The 18,150-nt window shown below is 45.0% G+C and overlaps 1 non-coding gene across 1 annotated transcript; it reads left to right on the top strand.

Moving 5' to 3' along the window:
• The first annotated feature begins 781 nt into the window (after nt 1–781).
• On the top strand, nt 782–870 carry trnar-ucg (transfer RNA arginine (anticodon UCG)). The gene is given in 2 exon segments: nt 782–818; nt 835–870. It is a non-coding gene; the product is annotated as a tRNA-Arg (tRNA).
• Nucleotides 871–18,150: the final 17,280 nt, after the last annotated feature.

Here is an 18,150-nt window from a genome sequence, read left to right on the forward strand (position 1 = left end):
ACCCTACTCTGGACACTTGTTTCCCATTCCAGGACCTTCTTGTATTAATATTCAGCACCACCTGTCAGTCAGAAACTTGTCTCAATGAACCGATCCTTTTACTGAACTTCCAACTGCTGCTGTCTATTTCTCGAGGGAAAGAGCTGCTCACTGCATAAGGATGTGAGGGGAATGTAACCCGGCTGCTGGTGAGACGGTCCCGTCTTCTCAATCAAAAGCCTTTTATTTTACTACAGTGATTCCCAGATTCCCAGCTGGTCTGTTGAGGATTTTGTTTTAACAGAAATATCTTGTTAAATACAAATCTGATTCCAACATGTCAGTAACAGGACAGAATGGGAACCTTTTAAAAGGATGAAGCAACTATTTCAGTGGCTTCTCACTGTCCCCCTGAAGCCTGTGTGAAGGGGAATTACCAATAGTCTGTAATTTATTACTTCCACACCGAGTTTGAGTTATTTGTCGCGTGAAAGATTGCTGAACGGAGTCTTTTACTATCAGTTACGGATGAGAAGTTGACAAAAATTGGCAAAATAAAGCTGTTCATAAAATAGCACCATCAATTTGAGTCGGTAAAAGCAAAATTGTGTTTTAAAAGTTTATTTAAACCGCTACTGGAAAATAGATTTTTATGTACTTTTCCAGTCGATCACTTCTTTTCCACAGTGAAATTGGCGGCTTTCACAAATTCAAATATTCTGCCAGGTTGACAGGTTCAACCAATGATTTTTTGTATTTTGTGCTTCGAGATTCTCTGATTGAATCATTCATGTAAGTTAATGGCTGTGTGGCCTAATGGATAAGGCGTCTGACTTCGGTGTATTCTATGATGTTATCAGAAGATTGCAGGTTCGAGTCCTGCCACGGTCATTTTGACCCAAAGGAATTATGCAGGGATTTGGGGATTGAGTCGGGGACTGAACAGATTGGAAACCCGACATGGACTCAATGGGGCGAATGGCCTCCTCATGTGCTGTCACTGACTTTATGAGAAGAGCGTGACCAATCAGAAGTGGGCTGGGGTGACAGCGGGTTCAAACTGCAGGAATTCCAGGTCCCTGAATGACTGAGCTGAAACTGCTCAGTTTCACTGCAGGAAACACCGTCTCGGGGGAAATAACATCACAAATAATTCCATTTGACTAATTATTCAATTATAAAACAATATGAAGGTGTGATGTTACTTTTCACTGTGAGGGGAGAATCCGCCATCTGGGTAAATCAGCAACTTTATAACATCGTCTGTACGTTTAGTAAAGAAACGATGAAAACTCTCCCCATAACCCTGGTGTGGTGGAAAGGCTCAATTCAGAGATTGGAATATAACGAGAGCACAACATAAATCATTAACTGATATTTCCGGCATAAAACACACCCCAGCACCCGTTCCCATGTCACTGCTGTCCCTATGAGGCGGTGGGTGACTCTGAAAAGAGACTTTGTTTTGTGTTTCTGCAGGAAAACCACAAAGATCCTCCCAGGCAGTGAAACTCATCTTCCCAGAATCTCCATACCAGATTGAAACAGAAAACACAAAGACAGTGAGAAAGTTCCAGAGAGTTACTGAGCAATAAAACCAATGAAATAAACCAATTCTAGAGAGATGTTGGTGCAGTTTTTTCAGAGTGATTGTGGGTGGCTCTTAAAAGAGCCGTTGTGTTTCGAGTGTTTTCACTACATGGTGGAGTTTTACTTGGAGTTGATGTACTTGGTCACTCACTTTGTCCCTTCTCACATTCCGAGCGCTTTGTTGGGTGGAAATAGTTATTCAGGCAGTTTCAACAGCTCAGAGCCGACATTGAGTCAGAAACCAGAAATGGGAGTACGGGACACAGACAAGGAATTTATGCTGGACCTTTAGAAATCTCACTGGTTATAGGCCTCAGTTAGAGCGTTGTGTCTAATTCCATGCTCCACACTTTCGCAGGAATGTCAAGGCCTTCGAGAGGGTGCAGAGGAGATTTACTGGAATGGTATCAGAAATGCAGGAATTCAGCTAATGTGGAAAGAATAGGGGTCTGGGGTGTGTGAAGCTGGGGTCCTTCTTCTTAGAGCAGAATGGCAGTTAATAGTTGTGTTCAACATTGTGAAGAGTTTTTATAAGAATAAAGAAGTTTGACTGCAATTAGACAGAGCCTTGGTGAGATCACACATTATGGGCGGCACAGTGGCGCAGTGGTTAGCACCGCAGCCTCACAGCTCCAGCAACCCGGGTTCAATTCTGGGTACTGCCTAGGTGGAGTTTGCAAGTTCTCCCTGTGTCTGTGTGGGTTTTCTCCAGGTGCTCCGGTTTCTTCCCACAAGCCAAAAGACTTGTTGGTAGGTAAATTGGCCATGATAAATTTTCCCTGGTTTAGGTAGGTGGGAGGGAAATATAGGGTCGGTGGGGATGTGGTAGGAATATGGGATTAGTGTAGGATTAGTATAAATGGGTGGTTGTTGGTCGGCACAGACTCGGTGGGCCGAAGGGCCTTTTTCAGTGCTGTATCTCTCTGTGACTCTAGAGATGTGGATGCTCGTTGGGTATATCCAAGAGAGAGATCGATAGGTTTTTGGATGCTAAGGGAATCAAGGGATCTGTGCTAGTGTGGTAAGATGGAGTTGATGTAGGAAATCAGCTGTGATCTTATTGAATGGCAGAGCTATTTCGCTGGGCCGAATGGCCCACTCCTATTTTTTATGTAACGTTCCATTCCTCTCAGGGAATATTTTATTTTCAAAAAGAGAAATACTGCACACACTGGAAATCTGAATAATAACAGAAGATTCTGGAAACACTCAGCAGTTCCAGCAGTATCTGTGGAGAGAGGAAGGGAGGAGCAATGTTTCAGGTCTATAGAAGGGTCACAGAACTGGACCACTAACCCGAGCTTCTCTTCTCCACAGTTGTTTCCGGACTGGCTGAGTGTTTTCAGTATTTTAGGCTTTTTCTTTCTGTATTTCATCCTTTTCCCACTTGACTATTTGCTGTGAAACTTTCAGCGTTGTACTCAATTCTTTGTGTCGTTGTGTTTCCTTTATTTGAAGTAATGTAAATAGTTTCCTGAAATGAATTTGGCAAATGGTTGGGCAAATTGTTCCAACCAGTTTTTGAGCAAGTTCTCCACATGCACAGTGAAGGATTCCTTCACATTTGCGAAGACCATACAGGACTTGCATATCGATAGCAATGCCGTGTCCATGTGTCATTTGACATTGCTAGCCCATTCACCAGTGTACCACTTCAGGAAGCCATAGATATTTTCACTGCAGTGCTATATCATGGTGATCTATACCCGTCACCATTGTGTGAATCTGTATTCATTGAACTTATGAACTCGGCAACTTGCACAGTTGAGTTCAGTTTTATTGACACCATGCATTGCTGGTGTTGCCATGGGATCCCCTCTAGGCCCAGCTCTCACAAACATCTTTGTTGGATTCCATGACAAAACTGTTTTTAAGGGAATGACACCTGACCTCCGACCGCTTGCATATTTCCAATATGTAGATGATACGTTTGCTAAATTTGATTCCGCGGCTGCATGAAATAATTTCCTTGCACGTCTTCATGGGCTCCATCCTACACTCAAATTCACCTTTGGAATGGAGCAGTCAAATGAGCTCCCTTTCCTTGAAGTACTAGTTGAGAAATCTGCTAAGGGGTTTTCTACCACGGTCTACCACAAACCTACCTTCACTGGTCAATACACGCGTTGGGATTATTACAGTTCCACGCGCTATAAAATTGGTCTTATCGACAACGTCATAAATAGGGCTGAGCCATTTGCTCACCATGCAAGCTTGATGCTGAAATAGGGCGAATCAAAGACATCCTGCATTACAATGGCTACACTGATCAGATCATTTCTCACTGTATATCACACAAACTTATAAACGGGCTGAAGGACGTCATTTTGAGCCCTGAAAAGTGCCCAGTCTCCCTCAAATTACCCTGGAAGGGTAATATATCCCCAGTATTTGAGTAACAGGTGAAGCGAGCTGTTTCCTGCTGTTACTATGCAGGAGCAACAAGTGTGGTGTTCGCCACTAACAGGATGCTGCTATCAAGCAAAAGAGACATCCTGCCTATCACACAAATAAGTAACGTGATATATGAATTTCAATACCAGTGTGATGCTAGGTTTCTAGACCGTACATCCCAAAACTGGCGGATTGTATCAAATAACATGTCCCTTCCGCTGTTCGCAATGGGCCCAACCCAACCAACCCGTGCTTGCAAAACTCAAAACACAGTATGCAACATGAGATGTGATTCCACAATAGGACAACATTTGCTAAATAATTCTCAGTGTGCTAAGAATTACACTGACAACCGATTTAAGACTGTCAGTAGGGCTCGCAGTGTGGTGCACTGGTGTGTACTGTAAGCTACATATATTAATACACAGGGCCCTGTTCTTTGCAGACAGAAAGAACATGCACACATGTTGTGCCAGTTTCAGCTAAACAAAATAAGTGACAGCCATTCACTGGCTCATTCCACAGGGCAATGCCGTGACCAATCAGAGTCAAGCTGCCTGGTTTAAATTTCAGACAAAGCTGGGCAGTTATCTGTCAGTTACCATAAACTGATGCATTCTGAATGGCAATGCCTCGACCAATCAGAGTTCACTTGCCAACCAATCAGCACTCTATTCTCATACAGAAGAAAGTTGTTGTTTTCCCTTAAATTGGTATTCTTGTGGATTGCCCTGCTGAGTGCAAGACGAAAACAACTGGCTACCAAAGTTTGGACAACATGTCACTATTTTCACGAAATGATTACTTTTATTTTCAATATAAAAATATAAAGCAATATGAGTGTAACATTTACAGACAAATTCTATTACCTCACATTGCCTGATTCTTTCACACTGACAGACTATGTGAACTACTGTCCCGATTTTGCAGTTCTCACTTCCAGTTAGCAAATGTCAGCAATCTGTGATACAGTGCAGTTTACAGACCAGACCGTCAATCACAACATGCAATAATTGTTCAGCTTATGTTGGACTGGTGGGATTTAGAAATACTAGGAATTGAGATGAGCTGTTATTGTATTTAATTATTTGTTTCATGGGATGTGGACGTCGCCAGCCAGGCCAGCATTTATTGTCCATCCCTAATTGCCCATGAGAAGGTGGTGATGAGCTTCCTTCTTGAACCACTGCAGTCCATGTGGGGTAGGTACACCCACAGTGCTATTAGGAAGGGAGTTCCAGGATTTTTACCCAGCGACAGTGAAGGAAGGAATGGCGATATAGTTCCAAGTCAGGATGATGTGTAGCTTGGAGGAGAACTTTCAGGTGGTGGTATTCCCATGCATCTGCTGCCCTTGTCCTTCTAGGCAGTAGAGGATGCAGGTTTGGAAGGTGCTGCCTGAGTAGCCTTGGTGCATTGTTGCAGTGCATCTTGTAGATGGTACACACTGCTGCCACTGTACGTCAGTGGTGAAGGGAGTGAATGTTGTGGACGGGGTGCCAATCAAGCGTGTTGCTTTGTCCTGGATGGTGTCGAGCTTCTTGAATGTTGTTGGAGCTGCACCCATCCGGGCAAGTGTATAGTATTCCATCACACTCCAGACTTGTGCCTTGTAAATGGTGGACAGGCTTGGGGAGTCAGGAGGTGAGTTACTCACCGCATGCTTCCTACCCTCTGACCAGCTCATGTAGTCACACTATTTATAAGGCTACTCCAGTTCAGTTTCTGGTCAATGGGAACCCCCAGGAAGTTGATAGTGGGGGATTCAGCGATCGTAATGCCGTTGAATGTCAATGGGAGATCGTTAGATTCTCTCTTGTTCGAGATGGTCATTGCCTGGCACTTGTGTGGCGCGAATGTTACTTGCCACTTATCAGCCCAGTTCTTGCTGCATTTCTACATGGACTGCTTCACTATCTGAGGAGTCGCGAATGGTGCTAAATTTTGCAATCATCAGTGAACATCCCCACTTCTGACCTTATGATTGAAGGAAGGTCACTGATGAAGTAGTGAAGAAGGTTGGGACGAGGATACTACCCTGAGGAACTCCAGTAGTAATGTCCTGGAGCTGAGATGAATGACCTCCAACAATCACAACCATTTTCCTTTGTGCTAGGTACGATTCCAACCAGTGCAGAGTTTTCCTCTTGATTCCCATTGACTCCAGTTTTGCTCTGGCTCCTTGATGCCATACTCAGTCAAATGCTACCTTGATGTCAAGGGCAGACACTCTCACCTCACCTCTTGAGTTCAGCTCTTTTGTCCTTGTTTGAACCAAGGCTGTAATGAGGTCAGGAGCTGAATGGCCCTGGCGGAACCCAACTGAGCGTCACTGAACAGGTTATTGCAAAGCAAGTGCCCCGTCGATGACATCTTCCATCACTATACTGATGATTGAGAGTAGACTGATGAGGCAGTAATTGGCTGGGTTGGATTTGTCCTGCTATTTGTGTACAGGACATACCTGGGCAATTTTCCACATTGCCGGGTAGATGCCAGTATTGTACCTGTACTGGAACAGCTTGGCTAGGGGCGCGGCACGTTCTGGAGCACAGGTCTTCAGTACTATTGCTGGAATATTGTCAGGGCACGTAGCCTTTGCTGTATCTAGTGCCTTCAGTCGTTTCTTGATATCACATTGAGTGAATCGAATTGGCTGAAGACTGGCATCTGTGATGCTGGGGACTTCAGAAGGAGGCCGAGATGGATCATCAACCCAGCACTTCTGGCTGCAGATTGTTTCAAATTCTTCATCCTTATCTTTTGCACTGATGTGCTGGGCTCCCCCATCATTGAGGTTGGGGATATTTGTGGAGCCACCTCCTCCTGTTGGTTGTTTAATTGTCCACCACCATTCATCATTGGATGTGGCAGGGTGTAGATCTGATCCATTGGTTGTGGGTTCACTTAGCCCTGTCTATTACATGCTGCTTCTGCTGTTTGGCATGAAAGTAGTCCTGGGCTGTAGCTTCATCAGGCTGATGCCTCATTTCAAGGTATGCCTGGTGCTGCTCCTGGCATGCCCTCCTGCACTCTTCATTGAATTAGTGTTGATCCCCCAGCATGTTGGTAATGTTAGAGTGGGGGAATATGCCGGGCCATGAGGTTATAGAATGTGGTTGACTACAATTCTGCTGCTGCTAATGGTCCACAGCACCTCATGGATGCCCAGTTATATATTGCTGGTTCTGTTCAAAATCTATCCCATTTAGCACAGTGGTAGTGGCACACAACACGATAGAGGGTATCCTCAATGTGAAGACGGGACTTCATCTCCACAATGACTGTGCAGTGGTCACTCCTACCAATACTGTCATGGACTGATGCATCTGCGGCAGGCAGATTGGTGAGGATGAGTTCAAGTATGTTTTTCCCTCTTGTTCGTTCCCTCACCACCTACCGCAGACCCAATCGAGCAGCTATGTCCGTTAGGACTCGGCCAGCATGGTCAGTCGTGGTGCTACCGAGCCACTCATGGTGATAGACATTGAAATCCCCCAGCCAGACTACAAGTGGTGTTCATCAGTCTTTCGCTGTCTCTTGCTGGTTTGCTCAGTACCGTTCTCTGTCTGTTCCTTTCTGAGTCCTGATAATATCTTCCTGGTTTTCTGTGTGTCTTTCTCTGCCTGCCTCATTGTCGGTGCTGTTACTCTGTGTCCTTGTGTCATTGCGCAGTGAGGGTGAGTCCGTCAGCATGTGTGTTGCTGAGTCCGGGATTCTTGAGAAATCCGACTACAATCCTATTTTTATAAAAACATTGGGGAAATGAACATATTTCACTAACGGGCAGCCAAAATTTCAAACAGCAGTTCGCAGAGTGGCGCAGTGGAAGCGTGCTGGGCCCATAACCCAGAGGTCAATGGATCGAAACCATTTTCTGCTATTTATGCTTCGTAATAATGCAAACTGTTCACTTTCAAAACATCAAGTATTTCCCCAGAATAACAAGATGGTTCCAAAGGCACTCTATTGCAATCAGCTTCTTCCTTCCAGTGAACACATCAATCAGTAACAAATCACATTTGCTCACACGAACACAAGCTGCAAACACGGACCAGCCGAGTCTCTCCCACTTTGTCAACCCCTTCCTGCAGAGCCTCCTCTCCACCACCAGATGGTGATGTTGGCCACAATAAAACCAGGACAAATGGTCACAGTGAGGAGACGGTCAGTCACAGAAAATAAAACAATAACAGGGAAAACCTTTACACAACAACAGGGGACATCTTTACACAACAGAAAACATATTTACACACCAGGAAATACCTTTAGACAACAGGGAGAACACAATCATACAAATGCCTTGTTTCCCCATCTCAGTCTCGTTGTCTCTCTCTCTGTCCCTCAGTTTTGCTTCCTCACTGTCTATTCTTGGTTTTCTGTGTGTTTTTCTCTCTGTCCCGTTGTCGATGGTGTTACTCAGCGTCCTTGTAACATTGTGTAGCCAGGCTGAGCCTCCCAACACCTGTATTGCTGTAATAAAAACAGAAAATGCTGGAAATGCTCAGTAGGTCTGGCAGCATCTGTGGAGAAAGAAACAGTTAACAGTTCAGATCTGTTTCCTTAGCTCACATTAACTTTGTTCTCTCTCCACAGATGCCGCCAGACCTGCTGACTATTTCAAGCATTTTCTGTTTATGTTTCAGATTTCCAGCATCCGCAGTATTTTGCTTTTGTACGTGTGTTGCTATGTCTGGGACTGTTCGAGTGCAATGCTATTGCTTTATAAACAGCGTTGAAACAAACATTTATCTCGCTAACACACAGCACTAATACACAGCTGGATATAAACAGCAGCCTGCAGCAGAGGGCGCAGTGGAAGTTTATTAACACAAATAATTCACCAACACTATATTTACTGCTATCCCCAATCACACCACGCTTCGTCTTAACACGTTTTACTCTTTATTTGCATCAACATCTTCCTTCCAGTAAACACTTCAATTTGGAACACAGCTTCCAAATCACCTTTATTCACAAACCCGAACACACACCAGCCCAGACTTTCCCCTTCCTGTCAACCCATTCCTGCATCACTGCCTCTCCACCAACAGTTGTTGCTAGAATCATACAATCGTGGAATGGCGACAGCACAGAAGGAGGCCATTCAGCCTGTCGAACCCGTGCTGGCTCTCTGTTAGAGCACTAAAATAAAAGCAAAATACTGCGGATGCTGGAAATCTGAAACAAAAACAAGAAATGCTGGATTCACTCAGCAGGTCTGGCAGCATCTGTGGAAGGGTCACTGACCCGAAACGTTAACTCTGCTTCTCTTTCCACAGATGCTGCCAGACCTGCTGAGTGAATCCAGCATTTCTTGTTTTTGTCTCTGTTAGAGCAACTCACCTCATTTCACTCCCCAGTCAGTTCAATTTTGGAGGTGGGAAAACTTCTCGAAAGAATAATTCGGGACTAAATTAATAGTCCCATGGACAAATGTGGGTTAATTCAAGAAAGCCAGCATGGATTTCTTAAGGGAAAATCATGTTTAACTGTCCTGCTGGAGTTTTTTGATGAGGTAACAGAGAGGGTTGATGAGGGCAATGCTGTTGATGTGGTCTACATGGACTTTCAAAAGGTCTGGCAGCATCTGAAAGGTCACTGACCTGAAACGTTAACTTTGCTTCTCTCTGGACAGATGCTGCCTGACCTGCTGAGTATTTCCAGCATTTCTTGTTTTCATTATGGCACAGAGTTTCCTTTTCAAACTTACAGAATTAACCACAATAGTGTACTCTGAGATTCAAGTTAAATATCAGCCCAATATTTACACACATTATGAGTTTATATGTTTCAGTATTAATTCCCATAGTGCATCCTGACATATACATTAGATATAACATAACATAAGAACAGAAGAAATAGGAGCAGGAGTAGGCCATTCGGCCCCTCAAGCCTGCCCTGCCATTCAGTAAGATCATGGCTGATCTGCCCCAGACCTCAACTCCTCTTTCATGCCAGCTCTTCATAGACCTCAACTCTCCAATATTTCAAAAATCTATTTACATCCTCTTTAAAAACTTTCAGTGATTTAGCCTCCAATACTGACTGGGGTAGAGAATTCCAGACATTCACTACCCTCTGAGAGAAGAAATTCCTTTGCATCTCAGTTTAAATGAGTGTCCCCTTATTCTGTAACTATGTCGCCGAGTTTGAGATTCCCCCACTAGTGGAAACATCTTCTCAACATCGACCCTGTTAATAAAAACAGGAAATGCTGGAAATACTCAGCAGGTCTGGCAGCATCTGTGAAGAGAGAAGCAGAGTTAATGTTTTAGGTCAGAGACCATTCTTCACCCTGTTAAGCACCCTCAGAATCTTGTACGTTTCAAAAAGATCACCCCTCATTCTTCTAAACACGAATGAATAACCTGTTTAGCCGTTCTTCATAAGTCAACCCCTTCATCCCAGGAATCAGATGAGTGAATCGCTTTTGAACTCCTCCAATGCCAGTACATCCTTTCTTAAGTCTAAATCTCAAGTGCGTCATCAGATTGAGAGAATCTGAAAGATAGTATAACCTGAGATACAAACTGAGATTTCAGTTTAAAACTCCCCTGGATTGTGAAACTAAAAGATACAATAGCAATTCAATTTGTATAGTCTGTGCTTTGGATCATATTCCAGCCCTCATACAGTATCAGACTGGAAGATACTGTAGCAATTCCATTAGTGCAGACTCAGCTCTACATTACAGAGCAGGGAACATATTTAAACAACCGGGAACACTTTTACACAAGACGGATCATATTTACACAACTGAGAAGATATTTACCCAACAGGGAACCATTTTACACAATAACAGAGAACATCTTTACACAACAGCGAATATAGTTACACAACAGTGAACATATTACACAGCAGGAAATATCTTTAAAAGAACACAGGGAACATCTTTACACAACAGAGAACACAATTACATAAGTCATCAGTCTTTCGCTGTCTCTTGCTGGTTTGCTCAGTACCTTTCTCTGTCTGTTCCTTTCTGAGTCCGGATAATATCTTCCTGGTTTTCTGTGTGTGTTTCTCTGTCTGTTCCTTTCTGCGTCCTGATAATCTCTTCCTGGTTTTCTGTGTGTCTTTCTCTGTCTGTTCCCTTCTGGGTCCGAATGATCTCTACCCGGTTTTCTGTGTGTCTTTCTCTGCCTGCCTCATTGTCGGTGCTGTTACTCTGTGTCCTTGTGTCATTGGGCAGTGAGGGTGAGACCGTCAGCACGTGTGTTGCTGAGTCCGGGATTCTTGAGAAATCCGACTCCAATCCTATTTTTATAAAAACATTGGGGAAATGAACATATTTCACGAACAGGCAGCTAAAATTTAAACCAGCAGTTTGCAGAGTGGCGCAGCGGAAGCGTGCTGGGTCGATGGATCGAAACCATTCTCTGCTATTTATGTTTGGTCGGAAGACAAACAGTTCACTTTCAAAACATCAAGTGTTTCCCCATAATAACAAGATGCGCTCGATTGCGATCAGCTTTTTCCTTCTCGTGAACACTTCAATCAGTAACAACTCACTTTTGCTCACACGAACACAAGCTGCAAACACGGACCAGCCGAGTCTCTCCCACTTTGTCTACCCCCTTCCTGCAGAGCCTCCTCGCCACCACCAGATGGTGATGTTGGCCACAATAAAACCAGGACAAATGGTCACAGTGAGGAGACGGTCAGCAACAGAAAATAAAACAATAACAGGGAAAACCTTTGCAAAACAACAGGGGACATCTTTACACAACAGAAAACATATTTACACAACAGGAAATACCGTTACACAACAGGGAGAACACAATCATACAAATGCCTTGTTTCTCCATCTCAGTTTCGTTGTCTGTCTCTCTCTCTCCGTTCCTCACTTTTATTTCCTCACAGTCTATTAGTTTTCTGTGTGTTTTTCTCTCTGTCCCGTTGTCGATGGTGTCACTCAGCGTCCTTGTACCATTGCGTAGCCAGGCTGAGCCTCCCAACACCTGTGTTAGAGAACATAGAACATAGAACAGTACAGCACAGTACATGCCCTTCGGCCCACGATGTTGTGCCGAACCTTTAACCTACTCGAAGATCAAAACTACCTACATCCCTTTCATTCTACTATCATCCATGTACCTATCCAAGAGACGCTTAAATGTCCCGAATGTATCTGCTTCTACTACCACCGCTGGCAGTGCATTCCACGCACCCACCACTCTCTGCGTAAAGAACCTACCTCTGACATCTCCCCGAAACCTTCCTCCATCACCTTAAAAGTATGCCCCCTGGTGATAGCCCTTTCCACCCTGGGAAAAAGTCTCTGGCTATCCACTCTATCTACGCCTATCATCATCTTGTACCCCTCTATCAAGTCACCTCTCATCCTTCTTCGTTCCAATGGGAAAAGCCCCAGCACCCTCAACCTTTCTTCGTAAGACATGCCCTCCAGTCCAGACAGCATCCTGATAAATCTCCTCTGCACCCTCTCTAAAGCTTCCACATCCTTCCTATAATGAGACGATCAGAACTGAACACAATATTCCAAGTGTGGTCTAACCAGGGCTTTATAGAGCTGCAGCATAACCTCGCGGCTCTTAAACTCAATCCCCCTGTTAATGAAAGCCAACACACCATACGCCTTCTTAACAACCCTATCAAACTTGGGTGGCAACTTTGAGCGATCTATGGACATGGGCCCCAAGATCCCTCTGTTCCTCCACACTACCAAGAATCCTGTCTTTTAGCCTGCATTCTGCATTCAAATTCGACCTTCCAAAATGAATCACTTCACACTTTTCCAGGTTGAACTCCATCTGCCACTGCACAGCCCAGCTCTGCACCCTGTCAATGTCCCGTTGCAACCTACAACAGCCTTCCACACTATCCACAACTCCAGCAACCTTCGTGTCATCGGCAAACTTGCTAACCCAGACTTCCACTTCCTCATCCAAGTCATTTATAAAAATCACAAAGCGCAGAGGTCCCAGAACAGATCCCTGCGGAACACCACTGGTCACCGAGCTCCAGGCTGAATACTTTCCATCTACTACCACCCTCTGTCTTCTATGGGCCAGCCAATTCTGTATCCAGACAGCCAACTTTCCCTGCATCCCATGCCTCCTTACTTTCTGAATGAGCCTACCATGGGGAACCTTATCAAACTCCTTGCTAAAATCCATATACACCACATCCACTGCTCTTCCTTCATCGATGTGTTTTGTCACATCTTCAAAGAATTCAATAAGGCTTGTGAGGCATGACCTGCCCCTCACAAAGCCATGCTGACTGTCTCTAATCAAACTATGCTTTTCCAACTAATCATAAATCCTGTCTCTCAGAATCCTCTCCAATAATTTGCCCACCACCGACATAAGACTGACTGGTCTATAATTCCCAGGGTTATCCCTATTCCCTTTCTTGAACAAGGGAATAACATTTGCCACCCTCCAATCATGTGGTACTACTCCAGTGGACAGTGAGGACGCAAAGATCATCGGCAAAGGCGCGGCAATCTCTTCCCTCGCTTCCCGTAATATCCTTGGGTATATCCCGGCTGGTCCCAGGGACTTATCTGTCCTCATGTCTTTCAAAATTTCCAGCACATCCTCCCTCTTAACATCAACCTGTTCGAGCATATCAGCCTGTTCCACGCTGTCCTCACAAACGTCCAGGTCCCTCTCACTAGTGAATACTGAAGCAAAGTATTCATTTAGGACCTCCCCTACCTCCTCCGACTCCAGGCACAAGTTCCCTCCACTATCCCTGATCGGCCCTACCCTCAGTCTGGCCATCCTCTTGTTCCTCACATAAGTGCAGAACGCATTGGGATTTTCCTTAATCCTACCCGCCAAGACTTTTTCATGTCCCCTTCTAGCTCTCCTAAGTCCATTCTTCAGTTCCTTCCTGGCTACCTTGTAACCCTCTGGAGCCCTGTCTGATCCTTGCTTCCTCAACCTTAAGTAAGCTTCCTTCTTCCTCTTGACTAGCTGTTCCACATTTCTTGTCATCCAAGGTTCCTTCACCCTACCATCCCTTCCTTGCCTCATCGGGACAAACCTATCCAGCAGTCGCAGCAAGTGCTCCCTAAACAACCTCCACATTTCTGTCGTGCATTTCCCTGAGAACATCTGTTCCCAATTTATGCACCCCAGTTCCTGCCTAATAGCATTGTAATTCCCCTTCCCCGAATTAAATATTTTCCCATCCCGTCCGCTCCTGTCCCTCTCCATGACTACAGTAAAGGTCCGGGAGTTGTGATCACTATCACCGAAATGTTCTCCCACCGAGAGATCTGCCACCTGGCCTTGTTCGTTGCCAAGCACCAAATCCAACATAGCCTCCCCTCTAGTCGGCTTATCTACATATTGAGTCAGGAAACCTTCCTGGACACACCTGACAAAAACTGCTCCATCCAAACTATTTGCACGAAGGAGGTTCCAATCAATATTAGGGAAGTTGAAGTCACCCATGACAACAACCCTGTTACTTCTGCACCTTTCCAAAATCTGCCTCCCAATCTGTTCCTCCGTGTCTCTGTTGCTATTGGGGGGTCTATAGAAAACTCCCAATAAAGTGACTGCTCCTTTCCTGTTTCTGACTTCCACCCATAATGACTCAGTAGACAAACCCTCCTCGATGACCTCCCTTTCTGCAGCTGTGATACTATCCCGGATTAACAATGCAACCCCCCCACTTCTTTTACCTCCCTCCCTATTCCTTTTGAAACATCCAAACCCGGGAACATCCAACATCCATTCCTGCCCCTGTGTTATCCAAGTGTCCGTAATGGCCACAACATCGTAGCTCGAAGTACTGATCCATGCTCTAAGTTCATCACCCTTATTCCTGACACTTCTTGCATTAAAATAGACACACTTCAACCCATCATACTGGCTGAAACTTTGCCCTGTCAACTGTCTAACCTTCCTCACAGACTCTCTGCACTCTGTATCTGCCTGTTCAACAGCTACCCCATCCACTGATCCGTAGCTCCGGTTCCCATACCTCTGCCAAACTAGTTTAAACCCTCCCGAAGAGCTCTAGCAAACCTCCCGCCCAGGATATTGGTGTCCCTCCAGTTCAGATGCAACCCGTCCTTCTTGTCCAGGTCCCACCTTCCCCAGAAGGTATCCCAATGATCCACATAACTGAAGCCCTCCCTGCTACACCAGCTCTGTAGCCACGTGTTCAGCTGCACTCGCTCTCTGTTTCTAGCCTCACTAGCACGTGGCACCGGTATCAATCCTGAGATTACTACTCTGCTCGTCTTGCCTCTTAGCTTCCAACCTAACTCCTATATTCGCTTTTCAGGTCCTCATCCCTTTTCCTAGCTATGTCATATGTACCACGACTTCTGGCTGCTCCCCCTCCCCCTTAAGAATCCGAAAGACTCGATCTGAGACATCCCTGACCCTGGCACCCAGGAGGCAACATACCATCCGGGAGTCTCGTTCGTGACCACAGAATCTCCTGTCTGTTCCTCTAACCATTGAATCTCCTATCACTATCGCTCTCCTATTCTCCACCCTTCCCTTCTGAGCCGCAGAGCCAGGCTCAGTGCCAGAGACCTGGCCGCTGTGGCTTTCCCCTGGTAGGTCCACCCCCACAACCGTATACAAAACGGTATACTTATTCTTGAGGGGAACGGCCACAGGGGATCCCTGCACTGTGTGCCTATTCACTTTCCCTCCCCTGACGGTCACCCAGCAACCTTTATCCTGTGACTTAGGTGTCAGGACTTCCCTATAACTGCTCTCTATCATCCCCTCTGCCTCCCGCATGATCCGAAGTTCATCCAGCTCCAGCTCCCGTTCCCTAACGCGGTCTGTGAGGAGCTGGAGTTGGGTGCACTTCTCACAGGTGAAGTCAGCAGGGACACAAGTGGTGACCCTTACCTCCCACATCCTGCAAGAGGAGTATGCAACTGCCCTAGCTTCCATCCCCTCTGCTCCAAATTGACGACAGAGAATAAAAAAATATAAAGGAAAACCTTACCTTACCAAACCCTCCACACAAGAGTCCTTTTTTTTGGTTGGAGGAGGAGGATGGGTGGGAGACACGACACGTGTAGTGTTTCGGGTTTAGCCACTGCCCGAATATATAAGTTCACTTACCCAGCAGTCCCCGTGTCCGCGTCCGCCGAATCGTCAGGTAAGTACTTTATAGTGAAACGTACCTTCCCGGCTGCCCCCTGGCTCGCACTATCACCGCTACTGCTGATCAAAGGTGTTGCTGTAATAAAAACAGAAAATGCTGGAAATGCTCAGTAGGTCTGGCAGCATCTGTGCAGAGAGAAACAGTTAACAGTTCAGGTCTGTTTCCTTCGCTCACATTAACTTTGTTTCTTTCTCCACAGATGCTGCCAGACCTGCTGACTATTTCAAGCATTTTCTGTTTATGTTTCAGATTTCCAGCATCTGCAGTATTTTGCTTTTGTACGTGTGTTGCTATGTCTGGGACTGTTTGAGTGCAATTCTATTGCTTTATAAACAGCGTTGAAACAAACATTTATCTAGTTAACACACAGCACTAATACACAGCTGGATATAAACAGCAGCCTGCAGCAGAGGGTGCAGTGGAAGTTTATTAACACAAATAATTCACCAACAATATATTTACTGCGATCCTCAAACACACCACCCTTCATCTTAACACGTTTTATTCTTCATTGACATCAACTTCTTGCTTCCAATAAACACTTCAATTTGGAACACAGCTTCCAAATCACCTTTATTCACAAACCCGAACACAAGCTGCAAATGCTGCAAACACACACCAGCCCAGACTTTCCCCTTTCTGTCAACCCATTCCTGCATCACTGCCTCTCCACCAACAGTTGCTGCTAGAATCATACAATCATAGAATGGCTAAAGCACAGAAGGAGGCCATTCGGCCTGACGAACCCATGTTGGCTCTCTGCTAAAGCAACTCACCTCGTCTCACTCCCCAGTCAGTTCAATGTCGGTGGTGGGAAAACTTCTCGAAAGAATAATTCGGGACAAAATTAATAGTCCCATGGACAAATGTGGGTTAATTCAGGAAAGACAGCATGGATTTCTTCAGGGAAAATCATGTTTAACTGTCCTGCTGGAGTTTTTTGATGAGGTAACAGAGAGGGATGATGAGGGCAATGCTGTTGATGTGGTCTACATGGACTTTCAAAAGGTCTGGCAGCATCTGAATGGTCACTGACCTGAAACATTAACTCTGTTTCTCTCTCCACAGATGTTGCCAGACCTGCTGAGTATTTCCAGCACTTTTTGTTTCCATTTCAGATTTCTAGCATCTGCAGTATTTTGCTTTTATTGACTTTCAAAAGGAGTTTGATACAATGCAACACAACAGACTTGTGAACAAAGTTATAACTCATGGAATAAAAGGGACAGTAGTAACATGGACATGGAATTGGCTGAGTGACAGGAAACAAAGAGTAGTGATCAATGGATGTTCTTCGGGCGAGAGGAAGGTTTGTTGTGGAGTTCCCCAGGAGTCAGTGTTGGGACCCTTGCCTTTCCTGATATATATTAATGACCTAAACCTTGGTGTACAGGGCAGAATTTCAAAGTTTATGGATGATACGAAAATTGGAAGCATTGTGAATTTGTAGTAACAATTCTGTGATTCTGTGATTCCAATATTCAAGTCATTTATATATATGGTGGTCCTGACACTGACACTTGTGGACATCACTGTTCACCATCTTCCATTCTGAAAAACAACTAAATACCACAACTCGCTTTTCTTGATATTTCATACATTTTTTAATCTAAGCAGATACTGACCCTCCTATTCCAGGAGCCTGAGTTTTGTTACCCAGCCTTTTATGTGGTAGTTTGTCAAACGCTTTCTTAAAATCCATATAGACAACATCCATTGCTTTCCCTTCATCAACGATTCTGTTACTTCATCAAAAAAATCAGTTATTTATTAATAGATGCAGTACTGAAACAGGCCCTTCGGCCCATCAAGTCTGTGCCGACCAACAACCACCCATTTATACTAATCTGACATTAATCCCATATTCCCTATCACAGCCCCACCATTCTTCTCCCACCTCCCTGCACTGGGGGCAATTTACAATGGCCAATTTACCTATCAATCTGCAAGTCTTTGGCTGTGCGAAGAAACCCACGCAGTCACAGGGAGAACTCAAACTGCGCACAGGTACTGAACACGGGTCGCTGGAGCTGTGAGGCTGCGGTGCTAAACACTGATCGCCCAAAA

The sequence above is a fragment of the Heterodontus francisci genome, unplaced genomic scaffold, assembly GCF_036365525.1.
Source record: "Heterodontus francisci isolate sHetFra1 unplaced genomic scaffold, sHetFra1.hap1 HAP1_SCAFFOLD_51_2, whole genome shotgun sequence".
Taxonomy (NCBI): Eukaryota; Metazoa; Chordata; class Chondrichthyes; order Heterodontiformes; family Heterodontidae; genus Heterodontus; species Heterodontus francisci.